Source organism: Gymnodraco acuticeps, unplaced genomic scaffold, assembly GCF_902827175.1.
Source record: "Gymnodraco acuticeps unplaced genomic scaffold, fGymAcu1.1, whole genome shotgun sequence".
Classification (NCBI taxonomy): domain Eukaryota; kingdom Metazoa; phylum Chordata; class Actinopteri; order Perciformes; family Bathydraconidae; genus Gymnodraco; species Gymnodraco acuticeps.
Genome location: NW_022990152.1, coordinates 1105624 through 1119000, shown reverse-complemented (window position 1 = coordinate 1119000; position 13377 = coordinate 1105624). Strand labels below are relative to the sequence as shown.

The 13377-nt window shown below is 46.5% G+C and overlaps 1 long non-coding RNA gene across 1 annotated transcript; it reads right to left on the bottom strand.

The window, feature by feature from the left end:
• Positions 1–198: 198 nt before the first annotated feature.
• On the bottom strand, positions 199–13301 carry LOC117546882. Its single transcript, XR_004569090.1, has 3 exons — positions 13033–13301; positions 2241–2313; positions 199–315 (listed from the first exon to the last, which is right to left on the bottom strand). It is a non-coding gene; the product is annotated as an uncharacterized LOC117546882 (long non-coding RNA).
• Positions 13302–13377: the final 76 nt, after the last annotated feature.

Here is a 13377-nt window from a genome sequence, read left to right as displayed (position 1 = left end):
TGTGCTCCAGCTTCCTCTGTACCTCTTCGGCAGACCAGATTCCCAGTAGGTAGCTGGTCTCTTCAGTGGACCACTGCTGCTTGTTAAGTTTCTCCATCGTTGTGTACACGCTGGATAAAACGCCGGCTTTTTGTTGTTGTTCAGGAGTTGATCCGCCCCTGCCCCCGCCTCGACGTAAGCGTGACGTATGCTTTTGCTCTAGCCGGACAATTTTTTGTTGCTTGAAACGAACCGGATTCCGGAGCTAAGAGGCTGCTCCGCTGCGGTGTGAACAGGAAAACCCGGTGCTTTTCAAGCTCCAGCTCCGAACCGGCCCTGAAACACCGTTGGTGTGAATGAGGTAAAAGAGTGAATTATTCGGTATCAGACGGGGTCAAATAAGAATACAACCGTGAATTATTTATTATTATATCACATTTTTTCCCAGCAGTATATCCTATTGATTTGCCTCTCATCTACTATAGATAAATAAAATCATTATAGTGCCAACATTTCTTTTTCTATCATCGTCTGGTTGCCTGGTCTAGCGAAACAGGGGGTTTGCATCGGCCACCTGTTAGGGAATACAAAGCACAGTAGCATACTGCGCAAGCAACACATGCCCAAACACACACACACACACACACACACACACGTATAACCCGTGCGGACATACTGCATGCAACCAGCCAGCCATGTGCAATGTGCAAACAGAGAGGGTCTGCACACATGCCACCAGCAGCTGCGAATGTCTTCCTCCATTTACCCCCTGCAAGATGCGCCTGATTGGCCGATCGACTTGTCATGTCGATTCAAAAGTATCTTGTCAACCAGACGCAAACAAAAATGTGGCGGTCTACTTCCTGCCGCACAGTTTCTAGCATTCCTTTCATTCCAATGTTTCCATCCTTTTCATTTTGAAAAGCACACACACTTTCACACAAGTTGTTTTTATGTCCCGAATGTCTCTGTGGTCGTATGACTTAAGGACAGTCTCTTGAAGAAAGCCCAGTGCATGAATTAAACAGTTGCCACGAGAACTACTGTACACGACAGAACAATGACAGATGACCACGGACCCGCATGTACAAGTTGAATTATATTGACAGGGCTGTGTCAGAGTTGCTAAGCGTCTCCACATGACACTGACACACAGCCATAAACCTCCTGACACACGAGCATCCCCACTTCCTGGGACAGTTTAAATGCAGAGGAATGACTTCCTCCACTCCGCCGAGGGCTCCATCCCCGCTGCCGGGGTCCCAGTTAAAACCCCGGCTTCCTTTCCACATCCTCGCCTAAGCTTTGCAAACATCACAGCAACCCCCCCCAAGAAGATGATAATATATGTCTGGGTCTTTGTCCGTTCACATCCTTTCTGTTAGTTGCTTCTAGATATGTTAAAGCACTCAGTCCAGACATGCATTTCCAAATTGACAAGGAAATATGCTATATTAATAATAATCAGAAGCATAACTAATCAAATAGCACCTAAAGAGTCATTGGATGTGTTCTGCTTCTGCTGGGGGTCTCGTGTGCTCTGTTGTTCTGCAGAGGACCACAACCCATAACTCTGCGCAGGATCAGGATCTGTGCTGATGTGTGTGTTCATATCACGTGTGCGTTCTCTATCAAACCCCAGAGTCACAGAGCCAAGGCGCTCTAGTAAACGACTCGCTGGCCGGTCCTTGAAGATACGAGTGGAAAGAGTGAGACTGCAGATCAGCGATAGTGAGAGAAGAACGGCTCTGTGTGAGGAGCAGCTCTTTGCCACAAACCGCAGCACAGCTCGCCCTCACATGGTTCTACTTTAGTCGGGAATTATCTCCTTCGGCGAAGAGGACTCTCCTCAGAGGCTTGAGTCCTCTTTCATTTAGCTTTGATTTACAAGGCCCTCTGACTGAGGCTTTAAAGGGGGGAGAGAAGCCTCCCTTTCTACACCACGTCTGGATGTATCCTTCCCTACAACAAACACATGGAGTGTCAAGCGGGGATTCCACTCTCTAATGTGAAGCAGCTACATGACAGATTTGACACATCAGTCATGCATGTCACAGGAGAGAAAACTCAGAGTTTCAGACCACCTTAAATCTAACTTGCTACAGCAGCTTGTCAGAATAACAGCCTGGCTCTGTGGCATTTGTGCCTGAGCTTGGCAAAGCTTACTGGCAGCGACGTCAATACTGTTTCACTCTGAGTTTATTACCCACAGAAAGTAGCACTGGCAGCATTTACTCACTTAAGTTTACAGGAACGCTTACCTCTGAAGTGGCTTTCTCTCCTTCCTACTGGGGTTAAAGTTCAGACTCCACTCTGCGACAGGGCTGTTCTCCTCTGAGAATGAAAAAGAGGGAAGAATAAAATCTATTAGATATGAGTCAGCGTCTATTTTTAGCACTATAGTAGGCAAACACAATCCCTGCTTTGTTACAGCATCTATTGGTCAGTCAAATCTTATAGCGTTTGTTTTGAGAGAGACCTGGCAGCCGGCAGCTCGAGGAAGGCAGACCGATTTCACTGTCACAAGAATGCGGAGGATTAACTGTAGGGTGTGCGTGAGCGAGAGACTTAACTAACTGCAGAGAAAAATTACACGCACAGCCAGAAAGCAATCAAGCCCAGTGCTGCCTTCATTATGATCGGGCTTCATTATTACTGCCAGATTAAGAGGGTGACATTTGAGCTGACGAGGACTTCTTCGTTTGACTACAAAGCCTTTCTTTTCAGAGCCACACACGCAGGCGACTTCAAAAGCTTGCCAACACCGGCAGGCTACTCATTTCACTACATGAGTCAGAGTAGAAACCTTGTCAAAACTCTTATTTGTGTGTTGACTGTGACTCAGTTAGTCCGCTGACCGGTGATGAACATGTTTAACGAATCACCAACTCATCAGTGCTGAATCACACCAGCATAACCTTTTTCTATCCAAAACAATCTGGATGCTGAGTCATAGTCTGGTAATAGGATATCATTCAGGCACACAACCTGTTGACTGGAGGTTATAATGTGCTGGTGTGTGTGTGTGTGCGTGCGTGTGTGTGAGAGAGGTCGGCAGCTGATGTTGTGCTGCCGACTAGGAAGCTATTCCTGCTGGCTTCAGCTGTTCTTTTTCTACACAACAACTGTTCAACAGCATGTGGCCCTTCGCTGGCAAAAGTGTGTCTGTGTGTGTGTGTGTCTGTGTCTGTGTCTGTGTGTGTGTGTGTGTGTGTGTCTGTGTCTGTGTCTGTGTGTGTGTGTGTGTGTGTGTGTGTGTGTGTGTGTGTGTGTGTGTGTGTTGTTGGACTTGTTACAAGGAGAGAGCGTCAGAAAGAGTCGGTGTGCATGTCTTTGCTCGTGCTCGTCATCCATATATGTGTGTCATAAAACACACAATTGCCTTCTCAGGTTACAGGTCAGCCCCCTCCATCTCTCTCTGGCATTAAATGCACACACAGTTAATGTGTGATATCACTCAGTCAACACAAGGCCATTGAACAGGTGTGGCCGTGACACATGGGTCTGTGCAGCTGCAGAACACAGTTGCTCCAGTCACAGCAGCGGAGCCGCAGGCAGCTGCTCCGCTGCTGGAAACAAAGGCCGGCAACAGACAAACATTAAGTGCATGTGATCAAAAAGCAAGGGCTGCACAAAATGGAGAGGACAAAAATAACTTTAATCAAACAATTCCAGACATGACAATACTATTTCCTCCTCAAAGATCTGTATAAAAACTGGCAAATGTTTGCGACTTCAAAATAGCGTCATATACCCCTTTTCCACCAAATTAGCACCTTTTTCAGTAAGCGAAATCCAGCTGAAATAGGCATTAGACTCCTTTCCTGTTGCCTGTTCCGCCCGCACCCTCAGCACCGGCTCCCCGCAGGGCAGCGTGCTGAGCCCTCTAGGTAAGGCAAGGCAAGTTTATTTATATAGCACCTTTCAACACAAGGCAATTCAAAGTGCTTTACTCTACACACACGACTGCTCTCCCATTCACCCCTCCAACTCCATTATCAAATTTGCAGATGACACCACTGTGGTCGGCCAAATATATAAGGGAGACGACGAGTCGGCATACAGAGACGAGATCCTGAAGCTGTCTGCGTGGTACCTGAACACAAGCAAAACAAAAGAAATCATCATAGACTTCAGAAAGCACCGTCCAGAACCCGCCCCCCTTCACCTCAATGGAGAGAGAGTGGAGAGGGTCTCCACCTTTAAGTTCCTGGGGGTTCACGTCTCGGAGAGCCTCAGCTGGACGGCACACACCACTGCAGCAGTTAAGAAGGCCCAGCAGCGACTACACTTCCTGAGGGTGCTTCGGAGAAACCGACTGAACACAAGAAGCTGCTGGTGTCCTTCTACCGGGCGACCATGGAGAGCGTGCTGTCATACTCCATCTCAGGGGGGTATGCAGGATGCTCAGCTGCGGACAAGAAAGCCCTGCAGAGAGTGATCAGGATGGCAGAGAAAACCATCAGCTGCCCCCTGCCCTCTCTGGAACACATCTCCACCTCCCGCTGCCTCAGCAGAGCTAACTAAATAATAAAGGACAGCTCCCTCTCACCCGGGTCACAGACTGTTCTCCTGCCTTCTGGGAGGAGAGACGGGAGCTTCAAGTCACGGACAAACAGACTCAAAAACAGTTTCTACCCCTGGGCCGTCAGGCTGCTCAACCACCACATAATGCAGTAACCGTAACCATTCTCACACATACACACACTTTTAATGCACTTTATATACCAATATTTGTAACTATTTATTCCCCCGTCTGTTGTCTGTCCTATTGCCGTGTTTTTTAGTGTTATGTATTTGTTTGTATTTTTTGCACACCGGGACAGAGTTGCACTCTGAATCTTGTTATACTCTGTGTATAACGACAATAAAAGGCTTTAACTTTCAACAAGTAGGCTTTTATGTTCTTTTCCTGGAGTGTCACGCTCGACATCACAGGTGGGAGCAGGAATAGTAAACATTTGACTTTCCTATTTGATATGCTCTCTTTCAAACTCTAAAACCAGAGTAGGGATGACAAGTGCATGAAGCCCTGAAAACAACACCTTCCATCCATGCACTGCCAAAAAGGTGCCACTAACAACAGCTAGTTTCAGGAGACTTTATGTGGCCTAGCTTGGTGCCGCACTTCAACAACAGACCAGGGGGAAACACAGAGCCCTATGTAGTGGACACAGGTGTGTCCTTGTCCACCCTCACTTCCCCCATTAGCAGAAATCCTTCTGGGCAGCTCATTTCCTGTCGTGGCAGGAAGTGGAAGGAGGGCAGGGCCGTGGGCGAGCTGAGGTGATGATGATGTCACAGCAGGAAAAGAAAGACAGGACTGTAGTAGGGGAAGTACAGCAAATGAGTAATAAGGCGGAGCTACACAGTGGACAGTGTGTGGGGACTGTGCTACTAATCAAACTGGGAGAAGTACTTCCTCGGATGAGAATTTGGTAATAAAGTACTGTAGTGATGGTTTTATATTAACACTTAACAGACTTGTCCTAAACTGACATTAAAGAATGGCAGAAAACGATACACTACACAGCGTCTTCGTTATTCAGGATGACACAGCAGTGTACATTTTTACATGACAATAAAACAAAAAACATTCTATAAACCGTTCGAGGGGAGTATGATGTAACATAGATAGACAGATTCATGATTACAGACGCATCCCACTCATTCTTGTCTTGCATGACAATATAGCACCTGGAAATGTGATTGCAAGACATTGAAGTGCTTTGATCTGGTGTTCTCCTATCATTCACAACACAAAGTAGATATACTCCCTAAGTCCCTACTGATCTGGGTAACAATGGCAGGACCTTGAGAGATGTATTGATCAGAGAAGGCCAACAGCATCCTAAATGTGCTCTCAGAACAAGATAAGGGCTCAGCAGTGACCCTGAGGTTCCTGTAAGGGCATTGAGGGAAGCCGTCAGTGGGCTGATTGATGGGAAGGTGCATTAGTATTGATCAGCCTATTGCTTTATACCAATGCAAGTGCTACTCTTAAAGTTCACATTGTTGACTTCCTAACCTCAGTACAGTAGTTCAATACAAAACCACTTGAATATCGGATACGTTTTTGGGCTGTTTTATTCAGTTGGAGTGGCTCATCAATGATTAATATGAACACAATGTGGGTACTCTGCGTTCCCCTCTCTCACACCGTGAGGCCTGGTTGCGATTACAAGGAGCTGATCTGCTCTCCTCACTGGGATTCTCCACGGTCCTTGCAGGCCAGCACTCTCCTCTGGAAAAACCACACATGGTGGGAATTATGGAATAATGCTGCGTCAGGAATGTTCCCACGATGGCCAGTGGGATCTGATGGAGGTCCCATTGGCTGGCAAGCTGCCAGTGGGGTTTACGGGTAAAGTAACACACACATACAGTTACACGATCAAATGCCTCTTGTATTAGTCTACTAAGGACCTTGTGTTGAAGGAGAATGGTCCTTTGTGTGCACTGATTTAATTTCACTGCAGACAAATCAACTCTCAAAGCTCATCATTGCTTGATCACAGCTGATAGGAAAGAAATGTCACATCTCATTTAAGCAGTTTCGTTGTAAGTCTCTCACCAACAGCAGTTAGGGGTGAGGGGTCAAGCTGACTGACCCCTGATATGCCCTCCCCACCGCCTTAAAGCAGGTCATGGTGCCAAACTCGAGGCAGATCTAGATCTAGCTGAAATAATCAGGATTCACTAGAGAGTGAAGATCAGCGGAGCAGAGAGAGATTAGCAAACTACTCAGCCACTAACTTCACCAGAGACTCTTTCAATGGAGGCTCGGGCTCCCTCGCAGAGCTGCCAGGGTATTAGTCAATGAGATTTGGCAAAAGGCAGCCACACAAGCACACACGCACACACACACTATTTTGTGAGATTAAGCCTGCAGGTTTGAGTGACTGTCAAGGGATTCTCGCGCAAAAATGTGTCAATCGGCTTCTGCAAAGGCATGCGCGGCTGTGTTCTCGCTGCGTTGTGGGTCACTGCTGGAAACTAGAGATTCCTGCAGTGTCCTCCATGAACCTAAGAAGAGAAAAAAAAATGGAGCAGCCTGCCAAAGTTTGGACTGTACAGCAAATGTAGAGCACTAACGCGAAGCCAAGTGTTCAAGACTTTGGCAAAGGGAGACGGGGAATGACCTCAGTGTTTCCAAGCCGTGGTATTTCACATGACATCAGCTGCTGCGTTCTCATAACTCTTGTCTTCTCCATCCGATACTTCTTTCCTCTCACTAATTTAGATATTTCCCCCTCTTCCTCACTGGTGTTTTACCGCTTTGCCAAAACATTTGGGCTCTAGTGAAATGCCGCTGTGTGGTGCCCCTCGGGATGTTACGATCGGGCGATGTGACAAAGAATGGCTGCTTTCCAACCCTCTCTCTCGTTTCCCTGAGGCTTCACCGCGCGCTCAAGCACCGCCTGCATAGTGGAGCTACTTCTAACAGACATGAGTAACTTTCATGATTATGGGTGAGAGTGTAGTTGGGGAGGAAAGTAGGTTACAGTGCATATTTAATGGCATAACAGGCAATTTCAGCCCCAGTTTGTATGTGTACTGCGAGTACCCGCCTTGAACTGAACACACAGTTGGAGTAGTTGGAGCGCTTAGCAGAATCTCTTTTCTTTGCGTGGCAATATTTTTGTTTCAATGATTCAACACATACGCTGCTGCTTTTGTAACCACACACAAACATCACCCCCCCCCCCCCACACACAATGTGATGCTAACCTAAGGACGCTATAATCACTGTAACCCCAACTCTCAGCATGCAGCATTGTTAGAGTATCCCAGAGGTATATAAATCCTCAGTGGATTCGACTGGAATGTAACCCGGAGGTCAATGATTAAAAGGCAACTGTACAAGTAAACATTTTTTGGGCCCAGTGGCAGGAGTTCGCAGGGGGCGAGGGAAAACACTACTTCGCTTGCATCTGTATGACGGGCTGTTAGTGTTACCAGAGAGTGCACAAAGGCAAACAAACACCATAGCCCCAGCCCCATAAACACACACACGCACTGCTGTTATGGCTTCATGAGAACCAGCTGAACTCTGAAGAGACGACACAGCGGTGTTTACCCCGCTGCTACACATCGCATGCTCTGCCGCAAAGAGCCGGCCATTTCATCTAATTACATCAAAAACGCTAAATAGCGCACGGGAAAGCAATACACAGAGAAGGGAATAAATCCACTTTGTGCAAGTCTATGTCTCGCACCAGACGGATCATACATCACCTAGTCAATAATGCATATTTTTTTATGCGGCAGCCATGTTTTTTCTTTGAGTCTGCACTTTGTGTGCTCTTAATACTACTTTCTCCAAAGCGCTCCTGCTTGCCTTAAGCCCTTTTTGTTCTCTCCATGTCAAAGAGCCATTATCCATGGCCCAGCTCAATCCACACAGACCATCCATCAGCCCATCCCAGGACTGCTGCGGAGCTTTAACTGGACTTACATAGGCAGGTGGGGTAAAGGAAGACACAACAATAAATCACCGCCTCCACGACGACGCTCTGCTCACTGATACCTGATGCGTCTGCTGGAATTATAGCAGAGAATTCCCACTGGGATGAAATTCCCTTTTCCAGCCTTGGATGTTAGGATCCATTTCAGGTTGAGTCCCCAACTGTGTGCAACTCCACTTAAAAGAAAGTGGCCTCAAGGCTTCGATGCAGTCACAGGTGTTGATCATGCATGGGATAGAGTAACAATCAAGAGAGACCATTTTTTACCACATTTCCTGTCGCATGATCTTTTGCGTTAACTGCAGATCATTTGTAATACAGTAGAGGAAGAGGGGGTGTCCTTATCGGTGGCCCAGCAGTGAGAATCAGCCACCTGCCATTGTCAAAGTCATAATGATTTAACACACTATACAGTGAGAGAGGTGGCACACAAAAGGGACAATGAATGAATGAACAATGCAGATCAGATACAATATGGGAAAATAGGTCATGGAAGAAGTGGAGGGAAAGACTGAGTTGAATGGTCTGATCAAAAACAATAACACATTTAGGTTTCTATCCCTCAGGAATCAAAGAGTCATGTTTTTTCAGACCCATAATTATCTACAAATGCTTAGCAATTACACAGGAGGGATCCATCCTAACAGGTATATCAAATTACAGTAGCCTCTGTAGACCAGAATGCAATGCAACCACAAATAGTAATGTATGGGATTTGAGTGTGGGGGATCAGCCACTTGTGCATTTGCTCTCATCCTGTACAAATGATAACTTTGTGTAAGTACAGACCTGTCCTCTTAATGTTGTTGAAAGGTAATCTGGGAAATGCATGAAAGGATACACGGCCGTTTGAGGGGATATTACAACAATTCATTATAAAGAAACTCCTGAAAAACACTGTGCATGAATAACATTGAACAGTGTCAAAATATCTCAAAGTGGACTTTTCCTTTAAGAGTGTGAATCCCACTAGGACCAGAACTAAAAATGTACACGCTTGTGAAAGTGCTGCGGGTGAAAACCTTCCCCCAACGGCACGGATATGAAAACTCAGCTGACATCCAATCGTCTATAATCCAAACCGTTAATATCTGTAGGTGTCTCTATATACCACGTGTGTGTGTGTGTGTGTGTGTGTGTGTGTGTGTGTGTGTGTGTGTGTGTGTGTGTGTGTGTGTGCTTGAGTGCACCTGCTGAACTAGGACCCAGATCATGCATTGCACTGGAAAAAAAGAGGAGAGGCTGCCCTCCTTCTGCCTGTTTCAATCAGCTGTGCAGCCGGAGAGTAGCTGCATGGTCCATACTGTGCTTAAGCTAAGGCAGGCTATATCCAACACCGCTTCCACATTTCCTGGTTGTGTATTTGAATTGAAAACAATGGAGGTAAAAGAAAGTAAAAGTGCATGTTTTTTTAAAAGGCCTTACCCATACTATTCTGTGTGTGTGTGTGTGTGTGTGTGTGTGTGTGTGTGTGTGTGTGTGTGTGTGTGTGTGTGTGTGTGTGTGTGTGTGTGTGTGTGTGTGTGCGTGAAAGGCCAACAGGAAGAGCCGCCCTGTATCTGCAGCAGGAGAGAGTTGCCGTCGCCACGCGGGCTTGGTTAGCCATTTGTCTTTGTTTTTTTCAAACGGCTGGGGCAGCTGCCGCCAAAGGTCAGCTAAATGTTAGCAGAACAAGGCCCTATAGAGGCCAGGAGCACGTGCCTGTGACAAGAGGGGGACACACCCAGGTGGAGGGAGACAGTTTCCCTCTCGTATGACACACCCTGGCATCAAGGAGCTGGGTACTGATGCAGCTGCTGGTGGCCTTCTGCCGTTTATTCCCAACTCAAAGCAAGGTATGATCTTCGATAAGATAAAAAGGTTAGGATATACTTTACTGATCCTAAATTGGGAATACTGCCTGAACGCAATGACTTCAGCTCTTGTATGAGGTGCTGTATTACAGGCTTTTTAAATGGTTATGTTTGTTCATGCCATCAAAAGAAAAAAAAATGTGGGCATGCAAAATAAAATACTGAATCCAACACATTATAGGTACAATTAAACTGTTGGAATGCAGCCACAAGCCAACATTTTATAAGTGGGGATATCAGGTTACACAGTCCCCTCCGGGTCTCCATCCATGTGTTGAAGTTTGCGTTTGAAGTGCCATCCTCCCCCCTGCCTTCCTTTACCCACCTACACCCCCGGCTGTAACACAACCTGGGTAAACTTACACCAACCACCCCTCAGAGTCTGTCTCTGGAGCTTTTGTGCAGAGCAGACTAGTGCCCAGGGACATGGGTGGGTGGGTGGGTGGGTGGAGGTCAGACATGGCCCTTTGAAACTCGCACGACACAGTAAAGTGCTGATGGATGCATGGACTTTGCAGATGCCAACACACACACATCTTTCTTCTCCTCTCATGGGATCACTCCTCAAGTCCAACATTTATTTGACAACTGTTTTTCTCATCTAATCAACTACATCCCGAGGAAATCCAGCGTACGCAAAAAATAGAGGATACAGAGAGATGGATGGAGGAAAACAGACGGGCTGCTTTTTTTTTTTTCTTCTTCCCTTCCACTTCTGGCAAAACAAGACAGAGTGCATGAATGAGAAAACCATCCATGTTCCTGGTGATGTGTTTCGAGCCCTTTCGGTTCTCCCTTCAAAAGCCTCGGGTAAAAAAAGCTGACTGTGAAAAATCCCGTACGTGTGTTTTTAAACGGGAGCAGTGAAATGACACGCTCGCTTCTAACATGTGTTTTACCTTGTGGCTGGAAATGTAATCCATGACGGAGCTTTTTAGGACTGAGCTGTATACCATACGGCCTGAACGCAATGACTTCAGGACTACACAGCCTTGTGAATGCCTTGTTGCTGCATGTCTAGCCGTTTGTGTTTGTACTTATGCCATCACAACAAAATCCTGTTCTTTAGCACATAAATGTGTGCAAATGTGCCTCTAACAATAAACACAGCCATTCCTGTAACCCCTCCTTCTAAACGGTTGATAACAAATGTTCCTTCATTCATAACCAGACACAGGATACAGAGACACAATAACAAAACCCCAAGGGAAAACAGCATGGTTTTCCAGATGTGCTCGTGCAATCACTCATTTTCTGTCCTCTGCTGTGTCCCCGACCAGACAGTAAATTACATCTGACACCGAACTCTATTTTCCTCTTGTAAAAAAACAACAAGCTTAAGGGCATCTGCCTGAGGGGAGGCGACCAGAAGGCCGGTAGTTATGTTCATCCCATTAACTGCACTGTAAGCGAATGGCTGCATTGTTGCAGCCCTGTCCCATGCCCAGGATAATGTGCTTCTAGTCTAGTGCTTTGTGGATGCAAATCAAGCGTGCCTTAAGGACACAGACAGCCCATTATAATGCCACCGTGGGGAATAAAGGCAGGGCCAAGTGGCGTCTTTACTGGCCATTTGTGTGTTTGTTTTGTGTATTCACCCCTGAACAGACAGTGAGAAAACTGTCCTCGCCTGGCCTTGGTAGTGTAAATAACACACACACACACAGGGAATGTTTACCGTGCTAACCTGGGTACATATGGCCCGGTGGCATGGTCTGCAGCCCCTCTACAAATGACCTTTGACCCCTACTGTCATGAAGGGGTCATTATCTTTCCTGTGTTAATGTCTGAAGCATCCAAGACTGGGGCTAAAGAAGGAACACTGAGTACTTGGTTTAACCTCCATGTTATTCTGACAGTATCAGAGTATCAGAATATGACCTTAAGCTTGAACTTTTTTTTATAAGACTCTATAGAAATGTGTTGTGTACAAAATAATCTGGTTTTGAAGGTAATTCCTCTGGCTAAAGTGGGTGCTAATGTGAGACTGGTGATAGCCACTGGCCAAACTGGCTCGCCAGTGTGCTGCCGGAGGCGACATCCAACAATGGGAAATAAAACGGAGCTGCAGTGATGGAGGTGACTGATAATGGGCTCAACAGAACCACACTAACATACATTACCACGTATGTAACCAGACATAAAAAAATGTAGTGTTTGACAAATGCACTGGTAAAATACAGACATTAACGCGACAAAAGCATCGGCCATTAGTAGTACCAGCCTCCTCCCTCTGAACAGGGTGGAGACACACATCTCTGTCACAGATGCAAGGGAGGAAAATGAGGGGTTTAATATCAGAAAAAGAGTGCCTGGGCTCGGCTTTGGCAACATAAGAGCAACACAACAAAAGGTTTAATGCCTCTCCCATATGGAAAGCTGCGGCTCTTTTCCCAGTCGGCCCAAACGCTGCACGCCCTTTCTCCCCAAGAAAGGGATTGTTCAATGGCCGCATAGGGGGCACACAAACCCCCCATTCAAACACCCTGCCACACAACACACACTTTCCTCTAACAGGGAACGACACATACACAATGTATCGTCTCTTAATACCTAGCGGTGCTTGCTTTAGTGTGGTTAACATAAGAGTACAGCCTCGAACCACCCAGGTTGATAAATGCTCGTTTATTTAGGATTGACATTGGTAGTTTCTCAACATGCTTATTTAAAAGAGAGGAAAAGGGAGATAGGGTGTGAAAACCTCCAGGAATAATAAAGAAATATCCACTTACAGTCAGACGGGATTCACAAAGAGGCTCCTTTCCTGTGTTCTCCAATGGGAGAGCAGATATCCCTGCCCTCGGGGGGAGGAATGAGGAGACTCCTGATATGATGGGTTTAATTATGATTTTAGAAGATATATCTAGTTAAAAACAGCCCGTTATCCTCATGTTTTCACCCGTCGTCGCCTCGTCTACACACACAATCCCGGTCCCTCTCCCATTCTTCTCTCCCTGCTGAGGAGGGAGACACGCTGCGCGTCTCCGTCGTTTCCTGTCCAGCCCCGCGCTGCCTTCAGGGGCCGTCGGAAATATCTCATATTGGAGCTGATCGCAGAGAAAATGAATGACCGAGCA